The following is a 27,969-nucleotide window of genomic DNA, read 5'->3' as shown; positions in this document are numbered from 1 at the left end:
TGGTGTTTTGATTGTTGTCCACAACTCAATTTCATCTGAACTACTATATTTAGAAACTAACCTTAATGTTGAATTAATTTGCGTAAAGCTATCGGAATTTGGTACTATTACTTATATATCTTGTTCCTATATTCCTCCTAATTCGGATATAGAGATATATAACAGACATGCCGATTTAATAGGCTACATCTCGGATTTACTCTCTAAAACATCTTTATTAATTTGCATGGGTGATTTTAATCTTCCAAATGTTTCTTGGGTGGCAGTTGATAACAATTTAGATTTCATACCGGCGGTAAATACTAATACTGGACTATATGCTTTTTGGGGCAAAATATATGATAAATGTTTGTATCAAGTTAATTATATCTTAAATGTTAAGGATCGGATTTTGGATTTAGTATTATTATCCACGTTAAATATTTCTCTAAATAGAGTTTGACCCCTTGTAGAACCTGAAGTCAAGTATCACCCTACGTTTTCAATTAACCTTGAACTAAAAATGTTTCAAAAAAATCTAAGCCACTTAAAAACGCGAATCCTTCATACAAAACTTTCTCAACTGAAATGTATCCTGTCTAATACAAATTGGTGCTTCAATAATGATATTGATACGTGTGTTGCAAACTTCTACAATGAACTCAATAGTGCTTTTTCCAAATGTGTTCACTTGACTAAAAGGTTTGTAGACCAAGGTCCTGCCTGGTTTACACCTTCTTTAAGGCGACTGCGTAATATTAAAAGTAGGCTCTTTAAAAAGTTTAAAAAACTAAGTGCTAAACCTAAACTTTTTGAGCTATTGATATGTCGCAGATTAAAACATTTCAAAAAATCTATAATATCGCCTCTTCAACATGGTTTTATTCAAGGCAGATCTACAACTACAAACCTTTTGGAATTCATTAATGAAGTTCACAAGGGTTTTAGTAAAAAATTGCAGACAGATGTTATTTACACCGATTTCAGCAAAGCATTTGATACGGTAGTTCATAAACTGTTGCTTTATAAACTTAGTCTTATGGAATTTCCTAATACATTCTTGAATTGGATATCTACCTACTTAGAAGTTCGTTCGCAGAAAGTGTTATATAATGTCTCATTATCCAGGAATATTTCTGTCTTATCGGGGGTTCCACAAGGTAGTCACTTAGGACCTCTTCTTTTTATTCTCTACATCAATGACCTTCATTCCGTTATTCGCTTTACTAAATACTATTGTATGCTGATGATGTTAAGCTTTTCCGGCATACTGAATCTTCAAGTCATTCCAATCTTTTACCGTTCGATTTGCATTCTTTGGCTAACTGGTGTAGCGCCAATGGAATGTTTTTAAATCTTAAAAAATGTAAGAATCTATCATTATTTAGAACGCAACAAATCTGCATTGATTATCACATTGGTTCTTATAAGTTTGAAAATATTTCGTCTTTCGTAGATCTAGGAGTAATATTAGACCCTAAACTGAGGTTTCTTTTGTTTGCTTTGCGGGGTCTACAATGTTTTATTTATTTTCAGCTCAGTAGATTTTAATGCTTATTTGTCGTTGTGTAAAAATTATGTGTTTAGTTTAAGCATTGGCTTATTTGTTTCACAGTTCACTGTATTTTCTGTTCTGTTGGTATTTTGGTTTCACTTGGTTTTGGTGTTGTCTATTCATAGGAAAGAGTGTTGTTGATCGAAAACTGACAAAACAAAGAAAAATGTCTACCTGCAAACCAGTTTGCCGGTCTTTCTGCTGGAAATTTATATGAAAAAGACCGTTACCATGCTTAAATACAGGTGCGATTGTAACAACCTTCCATTTTTCAATTAACCCTATGAGCCCCAATTTTTTTTCCGTAATCATAGAACAATTTTCTGTTCACAGGTTTAATGCAACTATCTTAGATAGGATATGGACAAATTTTGACATCGCTACGTCCTTGCATTCGGGAGATACAGTACATTCTTTCTGAAAAATAAAAGCCCAATATCAAGAAAACCAAATGCAAAATCGACGAAAAAATAATTATAAATTATTCTCTATATTCTGTTTTACACGAATCAAAAATAATTCTGACGGCAGAGTTCGTATGTTTCAAATACGAAGGGATTTAAATAATATGGGCTGTATACACAAATTAGTACTGTACACATTTTTGCCCTTTCTCCATATTAAAAAGCTCATAACTTTACCAAAAATTAGAATTTTTTAAAATTTTTCTTGTGATATGTGTCGTCCATAATCAGGCCTTGACGTATGCAACCTAAGAATATATATCTACTACCAGTATATTTAATATTAGCTCTAAAACATTTTGTTGCCTGTGGGCAACATTGGGCCACAGAGTGTTAATATACCTTCACATAGAGACAGTCGAATATAACTATTAAGCCGAAGACGGTTTTTAAAAAGAGAAATTTAAACCATCGGCATCGTTTTTAAAACTATTTTTGATTTTATTAATAGTTTCTGAACGTAATAAATATTTCCAGTATTCATAGTAGAATACGAAGTTGCGGGTGTGTTGTAACAAGTTGAGGTTACCTTAAAATTTGACTGAAAAAAAACTAGAAAACTGTTAAGAACCTCGTGTCCTGACTGGGATATCAACTTATTATATTTAGCGGTATATGGGATATCGAAAAATCTCTTTTTGGATTTTACAAATTACCAAAATCCTTTTGAATGTGCTTTAATTTCATTTTCTCTTGAATGTATAGAAGAGACTGGGGCACCTACGGCATCGGGGCACATTCAGCAATCCCATTTTGGATATGATTCTCTGTACATCACTGTCTTCGATCCATAGGTATCGAATATGAAAATAAATAACTGTCGCAAAATTTTAAATCTTTAGCTGATAAACATATTTAGATGCACTTGTTTTTGTATTTTTAAAGATGTTTTTGTAATATGCCCATTCAATTTCGTAAGTATTTCGTGTATTAAACTTTTCATATTTAAAGGCAGTATTATTAAAATGTAGTTAATTACAATGTATCTCTATCTCTATATATATAAAAATTACGTGTATGTTCATGATCGCTAAACTCAAAAACTACTGCACCGATTTTGACCAAACTTGATGTACATGATCTATGGGGCGTGAGGAGCGTTTCTGTGTAGATCATCCGACAGATGGTGCAATATTTATTTATTTTTTTTTTGTGTTTTGCACCGTAACTTAATAACTACTGCACCGATTTTGATCAAACTTTATGCACAAGCATGGGCGTAATGAGTGTTTCTTAAGGTCCGTAATCAGCATGTAGTGGCGTAAATTAGCCCGGTACTGACTCAAACCTAACATATTTTCGTGAAAAAATGAAATAAAGTAAATAAATATCACTATTTTGTAAACTCTATTTGCCCAATAACCCTATGTTATGTTTCGAAAACAAATTTTCGGGAAAAGTGCGTGGGAATTAAAAAAAAATTACTTATTAAATTGAAGTTAATTTTATTTCAATGTATCTACAAAAAAATAGTGAAAAAAGGTGTAGTAGGTCATTAATTGAGAACGGCTGGACCGATTTTACTTAAAATTTCTTTAAGTTGTCTGTAATTGAAGTGTTATGCTCACGTTTTCCAAAGAATCAAGAGTTAGTCTGTTTGAAAACATAAATTATCCTATGTGAAGCAATATGCATGATATATCTAGGTTGTGACATAAAAAATAGATAAACGTAAAAGAATGGAAAATAAGTTGACATTCTTAATCAAGTTCCTTCGAGTAAGATCCATGCCCTATATTAATATGTTCCATATGAACATGTTGTTCCTTAAGTTACCTAAAATGTTGGTATGCCACGGGAAATAAAAAATCAGGTAGTACCATAAAATGTTGGTTGGTCATTATCATTGAACTTTTTACTTACCACGTATAGAGGAAACAAAATCTACAATTAAACTCAACTGAAACCAGTAAGGAAAGTTCAAAAGTCGGACGGGCTGACTATATGATACCCGACACCACTTTGAGTTCATAAAAAATTTTTGGATGTATCAATGTGCAAATATTGTCTCATTCGGACCAATATTGGAAGTTTGGTGCACCTTTACATAAAATCGAACGAATCTATATGTGGAGCTATATCTAATTCTGATCCAATTTCAACAAAACTTGGACTACATCAATCTAGACCTAATTGAGTACTCTGTGCAAAATTGTGTCTCAACTGGACCAATATTGGGAGTTTGGAGCATCATTTACATAAAATCGGACGAAACTATGTATGGGAGCTATATATAAATCTGAACCGATTTTCTCCAATTTTAATAGGGTTCGTCCTTGGACCAAATAAGTGGCATGTGCCAAATGTGATCCAAATCGGATTTTAAATGCGACCTGTACTTTGCTCACAAAAATACATGGACGGACGGATATACATAAATCGACTCAGAAAGTTATTCTATGCAATATTAAATAAGTCCCAGCAATATTAAATAAGTCCCTATAGTCCGCACTATAGGGACTTGGGTGGATGACAGGTAGAGTGCAATAGGTTTCTCCCGATAATGCCAGTAAGCCCAATACGTTCTCGTGATCAATAAAATAAAAGAGAAATAAAACACGATAGTTGTTATTAGTAAAGGTTTCGACCAATGCTGACTATTTATTTATTGGTAAACAATATTACCTTTAATGTACAACAATATGTACGGTGGCTTACAATAAAGCCCAAGTGATCCAAATATATTTGTGTAGCCAGAAGGCAACAACGAAAAAATCCAAGTAATTATTGTTGACACAAAGATGCCTAAAGTTGACGCAAAAGCAAAATTTAAACAAAAGTCCGTTGAAATCTGTCAGCCTCATACTATTACAAGGATGTAATAATGACGGCTTCGACCTTTCAAATTAAAGGCTAACTATTTAACCATTTAAAATAGCAATTCTCGCTTAAACATTTGCCGCCTTCCTTGAAACATCCATATGTTTTAACATAGTGCATGGTGAGCAAAACCTTTTAAATTTTTCAAAATATTGTTCATAATTTTTTTTTCAAAAAACAAGCTTACATGCTAACGAAAGGGCCATCAGAGACCCCACCAAATTGTGTGATGTTTGTTGAGGGCCGGATTACAGCGATATCGTACGATTTACGAAAACGATTATTTTATAGGACCAGAAATTATCCAGCCGAATTTTGTATCTAATGGACGAGATTCAAAGAATTGAGAATCCGCCAAAACTATATTTGACAAATCCGATTTAAGGTCCGAAGTAACCGAACAGGTTGGAAGGTTTCCCGATATGGAATCTACTAGCTACGTTTCCAAACTGCGAGACTTTTTAGAACGATTGCTAAGTTTAAACTAGCACATTTTTCGACATGTAGTAGCGACAATACTATTTACTCCACGAATTGTCGAAATTGTGGGTTTAACCGGTAATTTCAATTTCTTATGTAGGCTTTCAGAAATGAAGGACGACTCAGAAGCCGGATCTATTAGCGCCCGAGCAGGAAAACAAGCACCATGGTTAACAATATTGACCATGGCTGTTCCCAATAGAACTGCTTTGTTCTGCGTGGCGTGAAATGTTTGTGGAATAGCAGTGTCCGATGCGGGTGGATCAATCAGTGGAAGAGGACGAACCACTATTATCATTTAAATTTCCTGGTAAAAATGTTGGAGCGGAAGACGATAAATTGAAATTTAGAGGAGTCTCCATCTGATTCGGAGTGCTCACAATAGAGCTATCTCTGTCCAATTGAGTATGATGTCTCTGATTGGACTTTCGACAATAACGACTAGTAACATTTTTGACTTCGTGTCCCCTACGAAGACAATTTATACACAAACGGTGCCTTTTTACAAATTTAAATCTATCGACAGGTGTATTATTTAAAAACCGATAGCAAAGATGTATTCTATGTTGCTCTGAACAAAGAACGCAACATAAATCAGGCGAGGTGTAGATGATGCACATTTAGACGAAACGGAATTGATTTTATTATTCGATTTTGACACAGTGTTAACATTTCTCATTTCATGCAAACATAAGAGTACGAATTCTCTCTATCAAGAATGCATCTAGCTATTTCCATGATGAAAGAGACGATTTGGATTTCACACTTTGCTCCCATAAAGCGTGTGTCAATTTAGGCAATTTTTGCAAGCATAGAAATACCACAATCGGATCCCAATTTTCCGTTGGTATGTCATAAATTGCCATTGCGGAAAGACAAATATAAATTCCGCGTTGAATAGATTTTAGTCCCGAACTACTTTCCTGATCCAGAATAAAATAAAGACTTTAAATGGCTATGTACAATTAATAGTGGATTATTATAAGTGGAATTCAAGGCATTCCACGCAGGTTCAAAACTCCGATGAGTTAGAGGAAATTTCGAGACGATATCTCGAGCCTCACCACTAGTTTTACTCACCAGTGGCATCAACTGAGAGAGTTCCCGGAAGAATATTGTCGGTATGCTCCGTTACTGATAATTTATTTGAAATCCGAAACAACATTCAATTTATAATTGATACGCAAAGCGTGTATTCCTTATACGAAACCTCATATTTACTATATACACAACCAAGATCTTCAGAATTTTCAATGTGGCAGAGACATTTATTAAAAGTTTCCTCGACCGATTTCCACAATTTTTTAATCTCTCCTAACCTCAAGATCATAAATGTCTAATTCGTCTTCCTTCAATGCACCGAAGTGTGCCACGAATCACACCATAGAGTTGGAAGAACGGATGAATAAGTTCAAGGGAGTGGACGCCATTTTATAAATTTAACCAAAAATATTAAATAATTCTAGGTTCAGGAAAATTCAGTTGAGAATAAAAGACGAAAGAAATGTCGAAATCAAATGAAATGTAAACGAAAGAGATTAGAACTTGTCAAAAAGTTAAATAATAATTCGAAAAATAATTCAATAACGACGATTCTAAAACCAAAAAGCCAATTCAATAATACAAGTTTTAATGTAATCTATCTATCATAAATAAAACTCACCTATTTTGCTTCAAAACTTAAAAAAATATATAGAAATATACAAAAATCTATGATAACTTTTATGAGAATTTGGCAAAATGAAACAAACTACCAATTATAACAGACAATAAAACAAACACAGGTACCAATTGCAGCGCATAAATGATTAAATCATACAAATGTAGCGTTTTTATAATAAACAAGCGAAAAAGCGCTAAGTTCGGTCGGGCCGAACTTTGGATACCTTCCACCATAGATGGAGAATGGTGGAGGGAATATGACATGTACTTGGAATGAAAATATAGGGAACGAAAAGTGACCTTTCTACAAACTGATTATGTAAACCATAATGTACACCAAATATAAATTTCAGCAATTTTTTAAAGGATATTTATACCCTCAGCCTTATGGCTAACAAGGGTGTATACACCTTCATACAGTGAAAATGTGATTCATCGAAATATTGGTTCCAGAACCATATTTCTTTGGACCAAATTTGTTTCAAAAATTTTTGATTTCATCCAAACTTTGCCTATCTTATTATTTTTTCCAAACTTAGTTCAAGTTCGAAGATGGGGAATATCGGTCCACTCCTTTTGGTACGTCCAACACAGGGGCTAGGCCTAGACCTAAATCCGGGCTATAGTTCATATATAGTTCATTATCGAACCTTAAGTTCTAGTTTTTATCTCGATATCCTCCACAGGTGAAATGATTACAACATAGTCTTAGAACCAAACTCAAAACGGGGAACAAATCAGATAACTATTATAATATAAACAAGTGTAAAAGCGTTAAGTTCGGCCGGGTCGAACATTGGATACCCTCCACCATTGGTATACTGACAGGTACTTGAAATAAAAATATAGGGAACATACCAAAAGTGTACCTATACCGACATTTCTACAAACCGATTATGGTCCTAATTATTGGTTCTAGACCCCATGTTTTTCGTATCTTCCGCAGATGAAATTATTACAACAGAGTCTTAGAACCAAACCCAAACATTGAACAAATCATAGAACTTTTTTAATCTAAAAATGCGGTTATAGAGGACAATATTAAACTTTTTTGGTAGGGAGTTTTGTCACCATATACGACTAGAAAATACCACATTCCAATGCGAAAAATGCGCTCAAGAACCCCAAAATACCGAAAATTGGGGGTACCCTTATATGGGGGCTATCCGAAAAAATGGACCTATATTTATAATTTTTTGTGGAGAGATTTGGTACCTAATAAGAAATCAAAATACTAAATTACAGCTAATTCGGTGGAAAAAAGTACGATAAAAACCCCCAAAATACTGAAAATTATGAGGTACCGTTATATGGGGGCTACCAGAAAAAGTGGACCTTTACTCATAATTTTTTGTGGAGACATTCAGTACCCAATAAGAACTCAATGTACCAAATTTCAGCGTATTCGGCTGAAAAACGCGACCAAGAACCCCAAAATACCGAAAATTGGGGGTACTGTTATATGGCAGCTATGCCTAAAGGCGGACCGATAAATCTTCGAACTTGACCTGCCTGCAGACAAAAGACAAGCCTATGCAAATTTCAGCACCCTATCTCAATTCCTTCTGAAGATAGCGTGATTACAACAGACGGACGGACGGACATGGAATTATAGAATTATACCCTGATCAAGAATATATATACTTTATAGGGTCGGAACAGAATATTTCGATGAGTAACAAACGGAACGACAAATTTAATATACCCTCCATACTATGGTGGAGGGTATAAAAATGACGGCCACACAAACAAACGAAACACTTTATTATTATTGTTTTTGCTCACTTGCACTATACGTACCAAGATAAATATATTTAGGTGGACTGTATATTTATGATTCAGGAGCAATGCTAGGATATCCAATCCGGCTCGAATTGACCAAATGTTAAGTCCGCATTATAGGGACTTGGGTGGATGACAGGTACAGTGCAATATGATTCTCCCGATAGTGCCAGTACGTCCAATACGTACTCGTGAGCAATAAAATAAAAGAGAAATAAAACACGATAGTTTTTATTAGTAAAGGTTTCGACCAATGCCGACTATTTATTTATTGGTAAACCATATTACCTTTATTGTACAACAATATGTACGGTGGCTTACAATAAAGCCCAAGTGATCACCAATATGTTTGTGTAGCCAGAAGGTAACAACGAAAAAATCCAAATAATTATTGTTGACACAAAGATGCCTAAAGGTGGCGCAAAAGCAAAATGTAAACAAAAGTCCGTTGAAATCTGTCAGCCTCAGACTATTAGAAGGATGTAATAATGAGGAGTAGACAGATTTGAACTTTTAGCTTCGACCTTTCAAATTAAAGGCTAACTATTTAACCATTTTAAATAGCAATTCTCGCTTAAACACTGTTCCTGCACTGCAAAAGTCTACGAGTTTCTACTATTTTTAACGATATCATAAAGGAAAAAAGTGTTATAGTAGTAAAAAGTAGTAGTCTCATTATCTTAAAGATGTGGCATTAAATTACAAATACCTCAAGATGTCATCTACCGATATATGATGACAACTAATAAAAAGTAAAAACGTCGATAAGATTGAACTGTTTGCCTTCCAATACGGCGATTCCTTAAATCGGCCAGGACATTTATATAGGGACTATGTAACAGTATTATGTGGTAAAAGGTTTTCCATGCTTTAAAAAAAATTCAAAATTACACACTCTGGTGGGATAAACGGGGATAAGAACTTCACCCTCAAATTTCACAGCTATTACAATGGAAATGGAGATATATTAATTTTTGGTAGGAGGATTTGACACCACATAAGAAAAAAGCCGAAAATGGGGGATACCATTACATTAGGGATACAAGAGATAAATTTTTTCAATGAGATTTATTATTCAAGGATCATCTAAAATATAAAATTAAGCCAATTTGGTTGAAACACATGGCCAAAATCCTCTAAATATTCAAAAAAAGGAGATTCAATAAGAAATGTTAGAAAGCAAAACAACATTTTACTCTTATCTTTGACTCTTAAAACTCCACTTTTAACCAAGCGTATTCCCAATCAAGGCGGTTACTGCTAATTATGTTTTGCAGTAATTTGCAAACCCAAATGAAACTCGAAATTTTATACTACAAAGCTTCCGAAGTAAGGATCAAAATCGGTACCAAAAATTTTCAACGATATTTCTTACACGACAATAACAAGCCATAAGTTTTTATATTTGTTGAATAAGTACTGAGATATAGAGCTCTAAAAAAAGTGCCGAATGTGTCCTAGTCTCCCCTATATTGCTTATACAGGAACATAGTTAAGAAATGTAATTCTCCCTTATATCGAAGAAAATTAGCTTGATCAACAGAATTACCGAATTTAACAAATCTTATTATGAAATTTGTTGCGTACATGTTTGAATTTTTTTAAAACTTTCGTGTACCAAGGTAGATTACAGTACGTTTACATTGTACCGGATTAAGTTAACCCAGTGGGTTTTAATTGTCAATTCCATTACATTTTTGTCAAATAAATCCTCATAACGTAGATTTACCATGAAAAAAGTTCTAGTGTACATGTCGTTTTATAAGGCTTATTTTTATTTGAAGGAGTATTCGACTTTAGGACTTCTAATACTTTTTTTCAAAAATAGCAGGGGTTCTAATATCCCAATTCTGATTAGTTGAAGTTATTTGGGTCACTTCGTAAATTTATTTTATAACGGGTAAATGTAGAGAATGGTTTCATATATTTTCAATTTCAAGCGGGAATACATTATTTTGTTTCTAATGGATTTCTATAATTATTTTTTTCTTTTGAAGAGTAGAATTTTTCCTTTGAAACAAGTATTATATTATAATGATATCAAGCCGTATAAACTGTATTGCATTACGTTGAAGAAAATTTAATAAGCTTTTCAAAATGAGCAAAATAAAAAACAATTGAAAAAGCATTAAGTTCGACCGGGTCGAACATTGGATACCCTCCACCATGGGTATTCTGACAGATACTTGAAATGAAAATATAGGGAACATACCAAAAGCGAACATATACCGATAATTCTATAAAGCGGTTTGTTAAACTATTGTGTACAAAAAATACAAATTTCAGCAATTTTTAATGAAAACCTCAAAGTGTGGACTGATACCAATAACGCGTGGTAGAATATACAATCCCCAAACTACTACAATTTAGATTACAAATTTAGGATACCGGGAAATATTACAACCGATGGCTAAATCGTCTTAGAATTCCATAATTGAAAAAGCATTAAGTTCGACCGGGTCGAACATTGGATACCCTCCACCATGGGTATTCTGACAGATACTTGAAATGAAAATATAGGGAACATACCAAAAGCGAACATATACCGATAATTCTATAAAGCGGTTTGTTAAACTATTGTGTACAAAAAATACAAATTTCAGCAATTTTTAATGAAAACCTCAAAGTGTGGACTGATACTAATAACGCGTGGTAGAATATACAATCCCCAAACTACTACAATTTAGATTACACATTTAGGATACCGGGAAATATTACAACCGATGGCTAAATCGTCTTAGAATTCCATAATTTCTAGTTCAAAACTGACTACTTCGGGTAACGACAACCCCCAACACTATGGTACAATATGCCTATATGGGGACAACCCCTACACACGGAACTAATCAGCTAACTATTTTAATATAAGAAGGGTTCTATATGGGAACTACCTCTGAAAGGGGGCGAATATCAATATTTTACAACGAATTCGGTTGAAAAACGTGCTCAAGAACACCAAAGTACCAAAAATATGGGAGTACCCGAAAAAATGGGCCTATATTTATAATTTTTAGAGAAGAAATTGGGTAACCAATAAGAACCCATTTTACCAAATTTCGGCGAATTCGGTTTAAAAACGCGCTTAACACTTCAACCAAATTTCCGTGGGGGGAAACGTTATATGGGGGCTACCAGAAAAAGTGGACCTATATTTATAATTTGTAGTGGAGACATTTGGTACTCAAAAGGAACCCAACGTACCAAATTTCAGTGACTTCGGGTTAAAACGCGCTTAGAACCCCCAAAATACCGGAAATTGGCGGGTACCGATATATGATGCCTACGAGAAAAAGTGGACCGATATTTATAACTTTTAGTTTAGACATTTGGTACCCAAAAACAACCCAACGTACCAAATTTCAGCGAATTCGGTTGAAAACATACACCTCAGCAATATGAGCAACAACAACAATTACCTCCACCACAAGGAATATGGAACCTGCTATGGAGTATCCACATTCATCGTCATGGTATCAACAACATACAGCTCAGCAACATCAAAGATAACACAACAACATAATGTACAGCAACAGCGACAACATGCACCTCAACAACTAAATAATGTACAAAAACAACATACACCACATCAATTAAATCAACATATTTCTTCAGGAGGAGAGCAGCAAGGAGTAACTCAAAATTAAACCAAGAAATTATGCGAATACTGTAAAGTTAATGTATTAACCAAAAAGGTTTGCCACTGTAAAACCAAAACCCACAGAAATGCTGCTGGAGGCATCATAAATGACGACATGTCTCTAACAAGTCGGTTATTGGGCTATATTATATTACAAAAACGGAAAGAGCAATGTATGTGAACTTGATGTTGCTGGAGAAGGGAGATAGAGGATACTATATTCTTGTCTTAATCGAGGTAAACCGTATATTTTTAATTTGAAGAAATATTCTGATTTTAATATATTTCTTTATATAGATTGATACGTTTCCAATATACCAAACCATGCAATCAATGCTGCATGTTTGCAATCAATGTCTATATTATACAAATCGGATGGACTTGTCAGAGAATCACAAGAAATGGTGTGGTCGAATTATTGCCAGAATGCCGGATGCGGGTAATTATTTATTATTATTAAAAAAAATATTTAAAAATATTAAGAAACAAATGATAAGATATGCCGATTTTGAATGCATATTTTAAAGTGTAGCAATAACGAATGTTGTGCTTTTAGTTTTAATATCAAGTGTAATTTTGATAGCCTATTAGAAAAGTTTTTTATATATACAGGTGAGGATGCTGCTAAACAATTCGTTCAAACTTTAGATGTGGATTGTAGGGAAATTTATAATAAATAGTTAAATAGGAATACCCCAATGGCAACATTGACACAACCGCAAGCCGAAGCATTTAGAACTGCTAGAAATTGTCAAATTTGTGATCAGGAATGGGTAATGACAGAGTTCGCGATCATAGGCACATAACTGGACAGTATAGGGGAGCTACACAATAAATTAAATGATACCAAACTTCCTCTTATAAGCGTATTTTATAGTACATTAAATGATACGAAATGTAGCATATATAAACATGCGATCAAAGTTTGGGAAACATTTAATTGGAGGTCTTTAAAAGATTACATGGAGTTGTATTTGAAAACAGATGTGCCCTTATTAACTGATGTTTTTGAAAATTTCCGAAAATTTTCAAAACGGGTTCATCACCTAGGTCCCTGTCAATATTATACCTCACCAGGGCTTTCATTTGATGCCATGATGAACGCTTGAACTCCTTACAGATATAAGAATGATTCTGAAATCGGATACATATATATTGTAGACATAGAATATCCAAAAGAATAACACGATACCCATCATGATTTACCATTTTTCCCGGAGAATAAGAAAGTAGGAGGGTCGAAATATTTTGCACCAAAAACTGAGCATGTACATTATGAGTATGTGAATATGTACATTATATACTCTTGGAACAAAGTCTTGAAAATGGACTTAAGGGGACCCCCCATTCTCGGGGTCAAAAATATTGTTGATATAATTCGAATCTACACTAAAAATACTGTAGAAAGGCAAAAGGCTGAAACTCATTTTTAAATGATTTATATAAATTATATAATAACCCGACGTTTGGCAAAACTATGGAAAAAGTGGGTACGCGGAAAGATGTAAAATTAGTAACGAGCTGGGATAATAGTAATCGACGAAAACCCTGTGCTCAAAAATTAATATCAAAACCAATGTTTCATAGCGCTTCGCGATTTGATGATAATCTTTGGGCAATACAAATATATAGGGTAAATGTGAAGTGTAATAAACCAACTTATTTGGGTTTCTGTATTCTAGAATTAGCGAAATGGAAAATGTATGATTTCCACTATAATTATATAAAGAAAAATATGGGGATCATGCAATTCTATGCTGTATGGATACAGATTCATTTATTTGCGATATCAAAACTGAAGACTTTTATGATGATATACGTGATGATGTTGAATTATACTTCGATACATCAGATTATCCGGTTAATAATGTTTACAATATTCCTCGTGTCAATAAGAAAGTTATTGGAATGATAAAAGATGAAAACTGTGGCAAAATAATAACATAATTTATTGGTTTAGGTCCGAAAATGTATTCTTATAAGGTTGAAGATAATGTTGCCAAAGGGGTAAAGAAACTGCAAGTACAAAAACTGTTTCTTTAACGAAAATACCATAAGTGAAATATTATATTTTAGAAGTAAGCTACGTCAAATTTATACTAATAAGTTATATAAAATAGTTTCAAGTTCTAAGGATACAAAAAGAAAAAATAAGTGATAAAATTAATACCCTAGCGTGGGGACATAAGGATGTAGAGGATGAAGGTGTAAATATAGATTTTTCTATCCCAATGGAAATCGTCTTAGACTTATCAGATAATAATTATAATGATGATGAATTGAATATATATTTAAATATTGATAATTAAGATGATATTCCTGTCGATTTAATGAATATTGTGTAAATATAGCTCCACAAATATAGATGTATATACTAATGTCTATTATTTAAAATAAAACAAATAAAAATAATTGTGTTTATTATAAAATGGTTATTTCTGTTAAAGATATATAAATATATGTATTTCAAGGTAAGTATATCCTGTCAATGGAATATACTCCACAAGACGATCATGAATTATTAAACAATAAGCTGAGGTATTTTGCGGGATTTATATACTGGTTTCAAATTGAATTTTTTAATCGATTGGCCCGTTCTTTATGGATTCATGCTGATTGCTTATATCAATAACTGTGATGGGGTTATTCTTAAAACTTGAATAGGTAAGCAGTGGCTGTGGATCCCTCATATAATATGTTTGCTGGAACTTACTATACATATCATAGAGTATAGCATAACGATTCTCTCCAAACTTTAAATTAAAATCATCATAGGGATACGTTTCCGAACTCAAGTGTACTTCTATGTTTTGAAGATCACAATGTATAAACTTGTTGTCTTTTTCAAATACAAACCCAACATATCGTGGTCTCTCATGATTGGCAGACAAGTTAACATTCCAGCTGTGTTTTCTGCCACCGGCAAATGTTGGATTAAAATAGCAATCCCAACTACGAAAGGCTATTGAGAGGGATTTTCAATCCTTAATAGTTTCCAAGAAACTCTTTTTCCACATAATGTTTGTAATTGTTAGTCAAATATATTCTTTTGAATCAGTCGAATGACATAAATTTGTATCATTCGCACTTCTTAAAATAATTAAGTCATGTTTGCTATTACATATTATTTTTTTAAAGTCTTCGGCAAATCCGAACAAACGATTTAAAGGGCATACAAAAGTTAAATGAACTAGCAGCTATGTCACCATCAACATTCCATCCGGCATTACTCATAATGTTACTTTCAGATATATTTAAAGAAACCCAATTTTCAATTTTCGTTGTCACACCTAAATAGCGTATGCGATCAATTTCAATTCCATTTAGCTCATAACGAACCTCATCGAACATGTACCCAACACAATTATTTCTCAACCTAGCATTCGGTGAAACTTCTCCATTTGCTTTTCTTAAATAACATTCAATATACAAATAACTTTCTGAACTTTTATATTAAGTATTTCTGACCTTGGGTTTAACTTTTAATTTTAGTAGCTTCAGAAATTCTTTGCTTTCTTTTGTAGGGAGAGGTCTTGTCGGTTTGACAACGGTATGATGAATATTTTTAGGGATTCGTTTATATGTATTATTGATAATCATTATACCTATGAATGAGGTTCATTGGTCTTTCTGCTAATTTATACTTGGAGGGACATCTAAAGCAAATTCACGAATGGTGTTGACATTCATAATATTTACAGGAAGGTTGGAAACGTGTTTTTTTCCTGGCTCCAACATTTTGTTTGTGAAACCCAACAGTTTGGCTATAGATTTATCCTTATTAAAATATATAGGGTCATGAGATGACATTATCTCGATTTGTAATGTGTTATTATTAGCTTTAATGTCAATAGATTTATTTTTAAGCATAGTACGAAAAATATATATTATTTATTTATCAATTATATTACAATATATCATTCTTATCTATCCATGATTTATGTTGATTTATTTTAATTTTTTATGCATAGTACTAAAAATATATATTATTTATTTATCAGTTATATTACAATATATCATTCTTATCTATCCATGATTTATGTTGATTTGTGAATCCCAACCATTTCACTTACACTTTATTACCCTTCGATTAGAAAATTTTCTCTACTAAATAGGTATGTGGATATTTTGTAGCGAAAAGTTCTTCCCTATAAAAACATCCCTGTATTGGATTTCCATGAATTAATAAATACGTTGTAGGATCCGCTTTGCTTACCGCTCTTATTTTGAATACTTCAGTAGTCCAGTTAGGAGTATAACCCTTTTGAAACTGATGTTTATATTTACTAATGCGTACATAATCACCTACATTAAAGTTTGCCTTCTTAAAAATTTTTCTGTGATTATACACTGTGTTTAGCAGCATCTTCTAATTTAAAGAATTAACAAGTATAGGGGCCATTTTATAGTTCCATGTGTAGTCTTATTATATTGCTTTATTAAATTCTTATAAATATTAATTCATTTATAATTCTCATTGTTACTAAACGCGTTCCACATCTTTGTCTTCAATGTTCTATTAAAACGCTCAACAATTGACGCCTTCAACACGATGTATGTTGAGTAACGATTTATTGCATATTTTTTCATTATATTACTGAACTCTTTATTCAAAATTCTTTCCCATCATCAGTTTGTAAATATTTAGGAATTCGTTCAGATTGAAAAATTTTTTGAAATGTATTAGAAATATCTGTGGCATTTTTAGATTTCAGAACTTCACCCCAAGCGTATTCAACTAAATCTGCTTGCCATAGATCGTCAATTCCCCTCATTATCAACCGCCGTTGTCTACAACTCCTAAGATCCGGTGAGTTAAATGGATGTTGCGATAAGACTTTATAAATTTCGCTCAGTGAGTGCTTTAATGGTGATATTTCTGCTCTTATATTAGAACATTATTCAAATACATGTTTCTTCAATACGTCTTGCAGATTCTTGTATTGCGAATGTACGTATGCTTGGTTTACCGCATCTGTTCCTTCCGCCGGGGGAGCTAAGTTCTTAATTTTTGTATTTTGAATATCCAGGATGTTATCTTCATCAATAATGATTCCCAATGTTCTCGAAACATTTCCCTTTAGACCAACTGAATTATACTTTAAATTATAATGATGCCCAAACTTATCGACTGTGATATTTCTCCTCTAATATTAGAACATTCTTCAAATACATTTTTCTTCAATACTTCTTGCAGAAGTATTTTTTTATTTTGAATTTCCAGGTTGTTATCTTGATCAATAATGATTCCCAATATTCTCAAAACATTTCCCTTTACACCATCTGAGTTATACATTAAATTATAATGATGTCCAATCTTTAGTTAATATATAAAATTTCCTTCTCTCAATTCCTCAATTATTGAAGCAATCTCATTAGTGTGATTGTTGTTTCCAGCTTATTGCGATGGTATCAAGAGCTTTAATCGTTCTACTAATTCATTAGGATCATCCCAGTATATATAGTTTTGTTTATTAACATTTAAATTCATTAAGCCTTTATAACTGTATGTATTCTCCATTAACTTTTTAATAATAGTTTTATATTTATAACCTCTATTTGATTTTATATATTTCTTATTCGGATAATCATAATTTGTAGGTTTTTTGTAGAACAGGAGTTCAAATAATCCTGGTATATATGCCCAATTTTGATTTATCGTAATTTTGTCTTCATTGACTTTTAGAGGTTTATCTCCAAGTTTCCATTCCCAATTCACATCTTTATGTGGTCCATATGTTGTATGCAGTTTGTTATTATTATTTAAAATTTAATTCATACTCCAGTTTCTTATTGGTGGTGCTAGTAATGATAGATTTGATGATAGATTATAAGTGGTGATGTATTTTCTCTTAGCTTTAAAAGTTTATGTATTGGATCTGTTATGGGTTTTAATGTGTTTTGCAATTCGTATGCTCTAAATTCGTCTCCCCTTTTGATATTTTGAAATATTTTCTTTAAGATATTTCGAGATTGTACAAGACGTTTTAGCATTTCTTCTTCCATGGTTATTACTTTACTAAAAGTATTAACGTTAACACTAACATTTCAATATTATTACACCTGTATAAAAATATGAAAGCCTTTTCTGTATCTCCCATTGTCAATTTCATTATCTTTGCTAACAGTTAGAAATCAATATTTTTCCTTCCAACATTCACGACATATTTCTTTGAAAGTTTCAAAACTCATATCACTTCCAACATGATCATATATATATATATATGTCTCAAATTTAATTCATCGTGTTTAAATAAAATTAACATATTTGCATTATCCCGTAAATGTTTCGGAATGCGTGTATATGTTTGACGTAAATAAAATCGACGTTCTTATGATGACCCATCCTGAAGTAGATTTTAATATTATTTTGTTTATCGCACGCAACATCATCGAAAATTTGGTTTTATTTCTTCTGGTTGTACAACATCTCCATTATTATTGAAGGTATAAAACCTGTTTAGGCGAGGGGTGTGCTCTAATCCTCGCCGTGGTGATTGTATGTGGTGTGGTGGATGGGGGTGATCAATGATTAACTCAAGGGAGCGGGGTGAAGCGACAAGGAGAGCTCCCAAGCAGTTAATGGTGTAATGGAAAAGAAAAGAAAGTGCCAAGAAATAAAACACAAAGGATTCGTTAAAAAAACTTAATAATATGGGTTTTATTGGTGGTGTTCTTTTCTTTATTCAACAACAAAATTATCTTTGTAATTTGGGGTGGCGACAGAGGCCTGTTAGTAGATAACGCGTAGACGTTATTCAACTAAGTTTACTTTAAGGAGGTTGGTCGACAAGTGAACGCTGTGGATCATGCAATCACAGAGGATTGCGGTGATCGCTGAGGATCGGTTGTCGTTTACTACTACATTAACATATTCCAATGGGAGAAAAGTGTCGAGCAAGGAGAGCAAACCAGCAACAACCACCGCTCGGTGGCATCTGCACCCTACAGTCTCCGCTGAGGGAACATGCAGAGGAGATGCCCGTGGTGTCAATCAGCAGATGTGATTGACTGAGCTCGGGAAGTTGAGTCAGAACGTATCAAACTTATACATTCCGGCCCCCTTGCTACAACCGACAAAGTAGCAATTAACAATTAAATTGGAATATGGGTTGGTAAAAACTATATGAACGTTAATTCAGATTTCAAGTGAGCTTCATGTTACAAATTTAGTAAACGATACAAGTTTAGTAAATGGGTGATTTATGTATTCAAACGATATTATTTACTAAGGTGATCGGTTTCTATTATATGTGGGAGATTAGGTGGCTGGAAATGAACCGGTCAATATATACCCGAATATAGACTTTTGAGCCAAAAACGAATTTAAAACTAATTTTGGTGGTTCAGCTTCCAGTATGTGGGGGTAAAGATCAGCGCCAAGTAGCAAATCTAGTGGGCTGCCGTCAAAGGAGTCAGCTAAATCTAAAGGAATTTTAGATTTCAAAGTTGCAATAGGTGTATGAGAAAACAATTTCCCCTTAACATTAGGCCGAACAAATGCCTTTGCGTCAACAATCTTAGACGAATTCTTAGGGGACGACAATTTAAGAGAACACATTTCACTTGGTGTAGCAGGGCTGTGCTCTTTCTTCGAAATACCAGAAATGCCAGGTGAGTTTTTAAGTTTTTTGCTTACAACAGATACCGTGGAAGAAGGATCAATAATGGCACGAACAGGGTGTGTTTTTCCATTATGAACTATATTTACTACTGCTGTTCCTAAGAGAACATTGGTATCTTGGGAGGGGTGAGGTATCGGTGGATTAACTACGATTGTATTCGAAGAAGGGTGCGACAAAGTACAATTAGATACTCGACTATTGACATTTGTAAAAGTCGGTGGTTTGTCCGAAGAACGGGACAAGAAGTTCTTTCCTCGACTTTTGACCTTTGTAAAAGCCGGATGTGAATTGGAGGGAGAAACAACTTTATTGATTGGTGGCCGGTGAAGAAGGCTGTGGTGCCTTTGCTTGCATATAGTGCAACTATGTTTACTAGTGCACGTTTTGACTACATGTCCACGAGACAAACAATTTACACAACATTTATTTTTCTTAACAATCGAGAATTTGTCCTCAAACGAAAGTTTTAGAAACTGGGGGCAGAGTCGAAGATGATGGCTCAGATTAGGACAAATGGAGCAAGAAGTTGTAGAGGGTGAATTTATAGCTCGAGGTAGGGTAACACATTTAGAATTATGTTCCGACAACAATTTATTGGAGGAATGATGTGTAGCGATATCACGAGGTAACAACTTCTTAGAGGAGGTTGGAGCAGACATTTTCTTTGGCAGCGACAATATATTTTTGGTGGGGAGGATGTGTTCTAAGCAAGTCAAAGTTTGTATCCTCTCTGAGAGGAATGCGTCTAATTCTATCCAAGAGGACAACGACGATTTATTCTTTATACTTTGCTCCCAAAGAGTCAAAGTCAATTTTGGCAAACGCTGCAAACAAATGTAAACAACTAATGGATCCCAATGATCCGTGGTGACGTCATAGACTGGCATTGCAGCAAGGCCACTATTTATCCCACGTTGGATAGTTTTAAGACCAGCAACAGTCTCAACTTTTGTGGTGGGGAGTTCAATCAAACAGTTGAGATGACAATTTACCACAATTCGTTTGTTGTCATACGTATCAGAACAGATCCCGGAAGGTGGGCCAAGATATAAAATCACCAGAAAAAAACTTCAATGTCGATAGGTGGAAAAACAAGACTATGCTTATCGACAGATGGATTGGTGTAGCTATTGTTGGTGGAAGAATTTTGACATTCTGAAGCAATAATAGGAGTGGTGGACTGCACATTATTCGAAACGGAAGGTGAAGAGAAGGTGATAGGTGGCATATAATTGGACAATTTGGTGGAGATGGTGAACTCGGTGGAGATGAAACTAGTTGAGATTGTGAAATTGGTTGAGATTGTGAAATTGGTTGAGCTACATCAGGGGAACTATTAATTAAAGGACTTTGAAGGCGATTGAGATGTCGATTTATGGTGGAAAGACACCAAGAATACGCAATAAATGTTGTATTGTATTTTTCCTCGACGACATCAATTATATCACCCTGTGCATTCTTAGATGTCGCAAGGTATGTTTTGCACTCCTCATAGGTGCACTTTACTTTGTCCCATAACTCTCGAATTTCTGTATTAGGAATTTCGAAGTTGTATACAGAATACTGGGATTCTGGAATTCGTTCAAAGAATTCCACACTTTTAGAACAATGTAAGTGGCTCTATTGAAGCGGGTGAGAGGAGTTATCGACATTATGTGTGGTAAAGAGGGGAGAAAACAAAGTAGATAATATATATTTATTCCGAAAAATTAAAACTCCTGTAGAAACTACAAAGTGTGGGAGAATATTAATTGGATGACAACAAATGTTGCTATAGCTCAAAATATTTTTCAGCAAAACTCAAAAATATGGATAAAATTTGTAAAATATTGCAAATGTCTATATTAAACTAGTACAAAGTGAAGACAATTTTGAAGAATTTCTTCACGATGCCAAACTACTTTGAAAAGACCACAAAAAAACAAGTATTTTTTTCAAATTTCCTCAAATTAAACCAAATGTAATTGAGGAAGTGAATGCAAAAAAATAGGGTGCGGTTGTCCAATCAATATGTTTTCAAAAAATATAAAAATATTTTTAATATATATATTTTTTTTTAAATTCACATTTTTTTACGCTCGGTACCATAACGCTCGGTGAATAACGAATATCACACAAAACAGAATAAAACACAAGCCGCGCTAATAGCGAAATTTCTATGCGTAAGCAGCTACGCACCCACACAACACACGACGCGAGAAACGATCCAACAGTGAGAGTTGGAGTCGGCGACAGTTGTTGGGTTATTTTCTGTTATACCGAGATGACGCTAAAAAATGCGGGTGGAATACACGTGTGTTGTTATTTCAAAATGACGAAACAAATTCTGCAGTGAGAAATGATGAACGTTAGAACAATAATAACAACAGAAGTATGTTTGGTTGGTGATGGATCGATACAACAAGGTGGACTGTGGACTGTTAGGGTGTTTGTTGTTATTGTTTATTTGGTAATGCAAATTCTCTGAGGTTTAGAATAGAAGAATAACAACAGCAGCGAATCGTTTGGTTGGCGAATAATGCAACAACAAATAAACCAAACGAAAAATAGGAGGAGAAGAGTTTTTAATGTTGTTATTGGAAATATTACAATGTAATTTCTCTACTTGGAGATGTTTGTTGTTAGTGCAAAATGATAAATTTTATTCTCAGTTGTAGGCTTTTGGAAAACCGAAGACGAGTATCAAAAAACGAATATATTTGGTTGGTGAGGGAAAATAGCAACAAATAAACCAATATTATTTCGAATTCTCACTGAGGTTTTGAATGAGAACAACAAAGCTAAGGCGAAGAATGGTGGTAACAACAATACCGAATGCTTCTGTATGATCAACGCGACGTAGGGTGATCAGTACAAGGCGATATACTGCTAATATTATGTATGGGAGAAAGTACGTATTAAAACAGGGAGTGGTAATGTAAGTCGACTAAATGGACTTAAGTTGCACATGAAATGAGAACGGGTGATGCGTGTTGCTATGGTGAGATTAAAATTAGAAATTTAGATCAAACAAAATAGCAACAACACGGGATTGTTCTCCAACGATCAACAATGCTTTTTATGATCACTACAATAGAAACAAATGTGGACTGTATTTTTGGTCACTATGCAAACGATTGAAACCACACGCGTAGGGATAATTGGAAGCCGACTAATGCCAATTAAATTTCGATAAAAATTGGCAAACAAACAAAAAAGACTAACACTCGCGGTAGCTCACTTTTAACGAAATCTGAGTTTATGTACCTGGTGTTAGTATGGTGATTGGTTGATGTGGTGATGAGAGATGATTCAAAATAATAATTTCTCCGCCAGCAACAAAAACAACTAGGTGACTGGCTTCAATCCGGCTTGAAGAACCAAATGTTTAGGAGGCGCGAGCATTGAAAAAGGGAGATCGGCAACAACAAGGCAAGTTTCTATCCGACTCGAAGGACCAAATGTTTAGGCGAGGGGTGTGCTCTACTCCTCGCCGTGGTGATTGTATGTGGTGTGGTGGATGGGGGTGATCAATGATTAACTCAAGGGAGCGGGGTGAAGCGACAAGGAGAGCTCCCAAGCAGTGAATGGTGTAATGGAAAAGAAAAGAAAGTGCCAAGAAATAAAACACAAAGGATTAGTTAAAAAAAAACTTAATAATCTCGGTTTTATTGGTGGTGTTCTTTTCTTTATTCAACAACAAAATTACCTTTGTAATTTGGGGCGGCGACAGAAGCCTGTTAGTAGATAACGCGTAGACGTTATTTAACTAAGTTTACTCTAAGGAGGTTGGTCGACAAGTGAACGCTGTGGTTCATGCAATCACAGAGGATTGCGGTGATCGCTGAGGATCGGTTGTCGTTTACTACTACATTAACATATTCCAATGTGAGAAAAGTGTCCAGCAAGGAGAGCAAACCAGCAACAACCACCGCTCGGTGGCATCTGCACCCTACAGTCTCCGCTGAGGGAACTTGCAGAGGAGATGCCCGTGGTGTCAATCAGCAGATGTGATTGACTGAGCTCGGGAAGTTGAGTCAGAACGTATAAAACTTATACAAAACCCCATACCTTTTATTGAAGAAATAAGTTTCTTCAGATATTCATATTTCGGCTGATATAATAATTTAGAATATAGAATATACTATTGTTTATAGAAGCAACAAGGTTATTAACACTAGAAAGACTGGAATTTTGAACATACCTATTGTATGGTCTCGGACCATATTCTTTAAAACATCCAGGGGAAAACTTTTGTTCCCCACAAAACACTTAAATTGTTAAAAACACACAAATTATTAAAAACACACAAATTGTTAAAAAAAACATAAATTGAACAAATATCGAAGTGATTATAATAAATACACTTGTACATACAATTACACAACATTACAAACAGTACAAAAATTGAATTACACATACTTACCTTCTAATTAAAAAATATAAATAAGCTAAAAGGTTAAAAAGTTAAAAGACTTACCTATTTTTTTGCACATCCCTACTTGGCCTAAAATTAACTTAAACCTAAAAGAAATTGCACATACCCCCTTGAATTACAACATTACTTACCTATAACCTATTGTACATACTACATTGAATTACACCAGCAGCAAATACACTACATAAAAATTACAAGTAACACTTATTGCTAAGGGAAAAAAGGTTTGTCATTTAACATTTGGTCCCACGATCCGGATGAAGTGCTTTTTAAAATATTAAAAAAAAAAATCACAAAAAGAAAATTATTACAAAAAATCATTTTTAAATACCTTAATAATTTGGTTAAAAGTGGATTTGAAACCTACGGCTCATTCCAGTGAACGCAAACGTTGAACGAACCAGCAGTGAACATATAAAAAAATCAGCACAGAACAGTGAAAAGGTGAGACAAGGAAAAAGTCAAAAGACAAAAAGTAAATAAATAGTGGACAAATTAACAAAAAAAAAAAGTGAAAAAGTGCCATTCCAACACACGAAACAACAACAAACGAATAAAGAATATTTTACTGGAAAATTGCAACAAAAACACCGGTGAGAGAAATGCAGTGAGAAATAAAAAGAAGAAGAAAAATGTGGAAATATATACAATGGTACACACACAAATTTGAACAAATCTAAAAAAACTATTTAAAACACAAGTAAAAAAAAAAATCGTACAGTGAACAGTGGAAGTGGTGTATAACATTTTAAAAAATATACAAGTGCATGAACAACAATAAAAAGTGACACAACAACAAAAAATAAAGTGTGGTACAAAAACAAAAAGGTGCACTACATACAGTACATAACATTGAACAGTGGAACCGCTCAAAAACTTCTGTGCTAAATTTATTTTTGTGTGTGTGTTTTTTTAATTTAACCAAATAACATTTACGAATAAAACAAATAAGTGAACATTGACAAATACATTCTACAACAACAACAGAAACTAACTCAAAATTCGGTGCGGGTCGCTAACAATACCACAAAAACACTCCAACAGCAATATCACAACATCAGCAGCAAAGGAGGAAGAAGAAGACCAGCTACTGGAAATAATCGAAAGAGGAGTAGACACACAGACACAAACACACACATATTCCTACATTGCTAAGGAGTCAAAGTACGCCATGCAATTTTTGTTGATTGGCGTGATTCAAAGGACACAGGGTGCGGCAAAATACGATGCCGACTCTGGGAACCCGTTGCTGACGCGTCTAAATTATGGATAATTTTACGCATTGACCCAAATACCGAATTTCAAGCGATTTTTGTTTGGAAAAAAGGACAGACATTGACCCTTTTTTAATCACGGGGGAACACACATACAAATCAAATTTCACACACACACTTACAAAACCAAGAATATTCTATCTATTTCGTGAAATCTTGAAATCTTTGCTTACATTTGGAAAAGTATTACACATACAATATCAACAACATGAAAATTTTTGGCATCATAGTGGTAAAACGTCAGCTTTTTTCTCACTCTCGTTTTATACATTTTACAAACATTACATACACCAATACATAAGCGTATATCTGAAATTTATGGCACACTTTTTGGCGACATAATATCAGAAATGCACAACCTCATAAAAACATGTAAGCTTTTTGGGAAGATTGAGCACTTTGTTAAAAAAATTTTGCAATCCCAATACAGGGAATACTCTCGAAAATTTATAACCATTTTTTGCAATTTAGCGCGAATTTGTGGCGTCATATTGATGGCACTGCAGCATCTTGAGGGATTTACATAACATTAAACTATATTTTGTTGGAATAACTCCAATAACTTACAATACAAACCCAATATAAGCATCTATTTGAAACTAAAAGCACAATTTTTGGCGTCACCTAGACAAGAACAAACATAACCTCACCAAGCTTATACTTCTTTTGTGGAATTTTTTGGAAACATTGTGGAAAATACTTTACATAATCGCCATATTACATTGCCCTATATACAACAACCGATAACTTTTGTAATACACAACAAAGTAAATACAATCTTGGGAAGCCTTTAATAAATTTTTCACGCAAAAATTCAATACTATGGAATCGGTAGGAAACATTAAACCGAGCTTTTCGAAATATAGTCAACCAAAATCGGAGACAAATAAAAGAATGAGAAACACCAACACGTTCCAGACAAATACATTCCAAAAATCTCAAAATATCGGAGCCAAACCAAAGACATATATAGTTCAAAAACCCAAACAGCAATATCAGAATACTTGTCAACTGTGTAATACGAACCATTTTATGCAAGATTGTTCACAATATTTAGCTAAAAATGTGATTGACAGAATTCACGTCGTAAAAAATGTCCATTTATGTTATAATTGCTTGTCTTCCACTTATGGAGTTAAAGAATGTAAAAGTCGTTTTGGCTGTAGGAACTGCAGTCAATGATATCATACCTGCACAAGGGGACGGAAACCCAACCCACAGAACGAGAGCTCTTACAACGTTGATACAGTCCACATCGAATGAAGAACCACAGAACGTTACTACATTGGCTCTCCAGGAAAATGTGAATAACAAACAAAATTTTGGGGAGACATTACCTTTTTCGGCAATTGTGCAAATTGAAATGGCCACTTTTATGACGCCAGAGCATAAAAGTGGCCATTTGCAACCCAATATCTCTGAAGAAAATATTAACACGTTTTCGGGAGGTGGAAGAGACTTCAAAACAGGTTTTGTAGTCAGAGGATGATGTTTTTTGTCAACATAATTACATAGAAACCACTAGAAAAAACGAAGTTGGAAGATACATTGTTACCCTCCCCTTTAAAAAATGCGAATAACTTGGGGTTTCGAGGAATATAGCACTAGCACAATTTTACAGGATGGAAAGAAAATTAATGAATACACCTGAAATTAAGGATCTTTATGATAAAACGATCCTGGAGTATCTTGAATTAGGACATATGATGAAAGTTTCTGCCCAGGATATTAACAAAACCCTTAACCATTATCTACCTCATCATGCGGTTATTAGACCCGAAAAGGTAACATCGAAGCTCAGGGTTTTTTTTAAAGCCTCGAGTCCAACATCAAATAAAAGGAGCTTAAATGATAATTTATTAGCGGGACCAATTTTACAACAAGATATTGTTTTACAAGTGTTGAAATTGAGATTTTTTTAGATACGTCTTCACCGCAGATGTGACCAAAATGTACAGTCAAATCTTGCTGGACCCCAATCAGATTCAATATCAAAGGATCTTATCCCGGAAGACGCTTGAGGACTCAGTGGAAGATTTTGAATTACTTACTGTAACCTTTGGAGTAAATTGCGCACCTTTTCTAGCTTTGCGGACTCTAATGAGGACGTAAAGGATACTCACCTTTTAGCATCAAAAAAAAAAGGAAAATTTATATGTCGATGATGTGTTAACCGGAGAGCACACGTTACATTATACGATTAATTCTCGGAAACAACTCATTTCCGCGATGGAATCTGCGGGATTCGAACTAATGAAGAGGACATCGAACGAT

The sequence above is a fragment of the Musca vetustissima genome, unplaced genomic scaffold (assembly GCF_032173495.1).
Source record: "Musca vetustissima isolate MV318-11 ecotype Yass unplaced genomic scaffold, APGP_CSIRO_Mvet_v1 utg152547, whole genome shotgun sequence".
Lineage (NCBI taxonomy): Eukaryota > Metazoa > Arthropoda > Insecta > Diptera > Muscidae > Musca > Musca vetustissima.
This window is presented reverse-complemented; position numbering follows the sequence as displayed.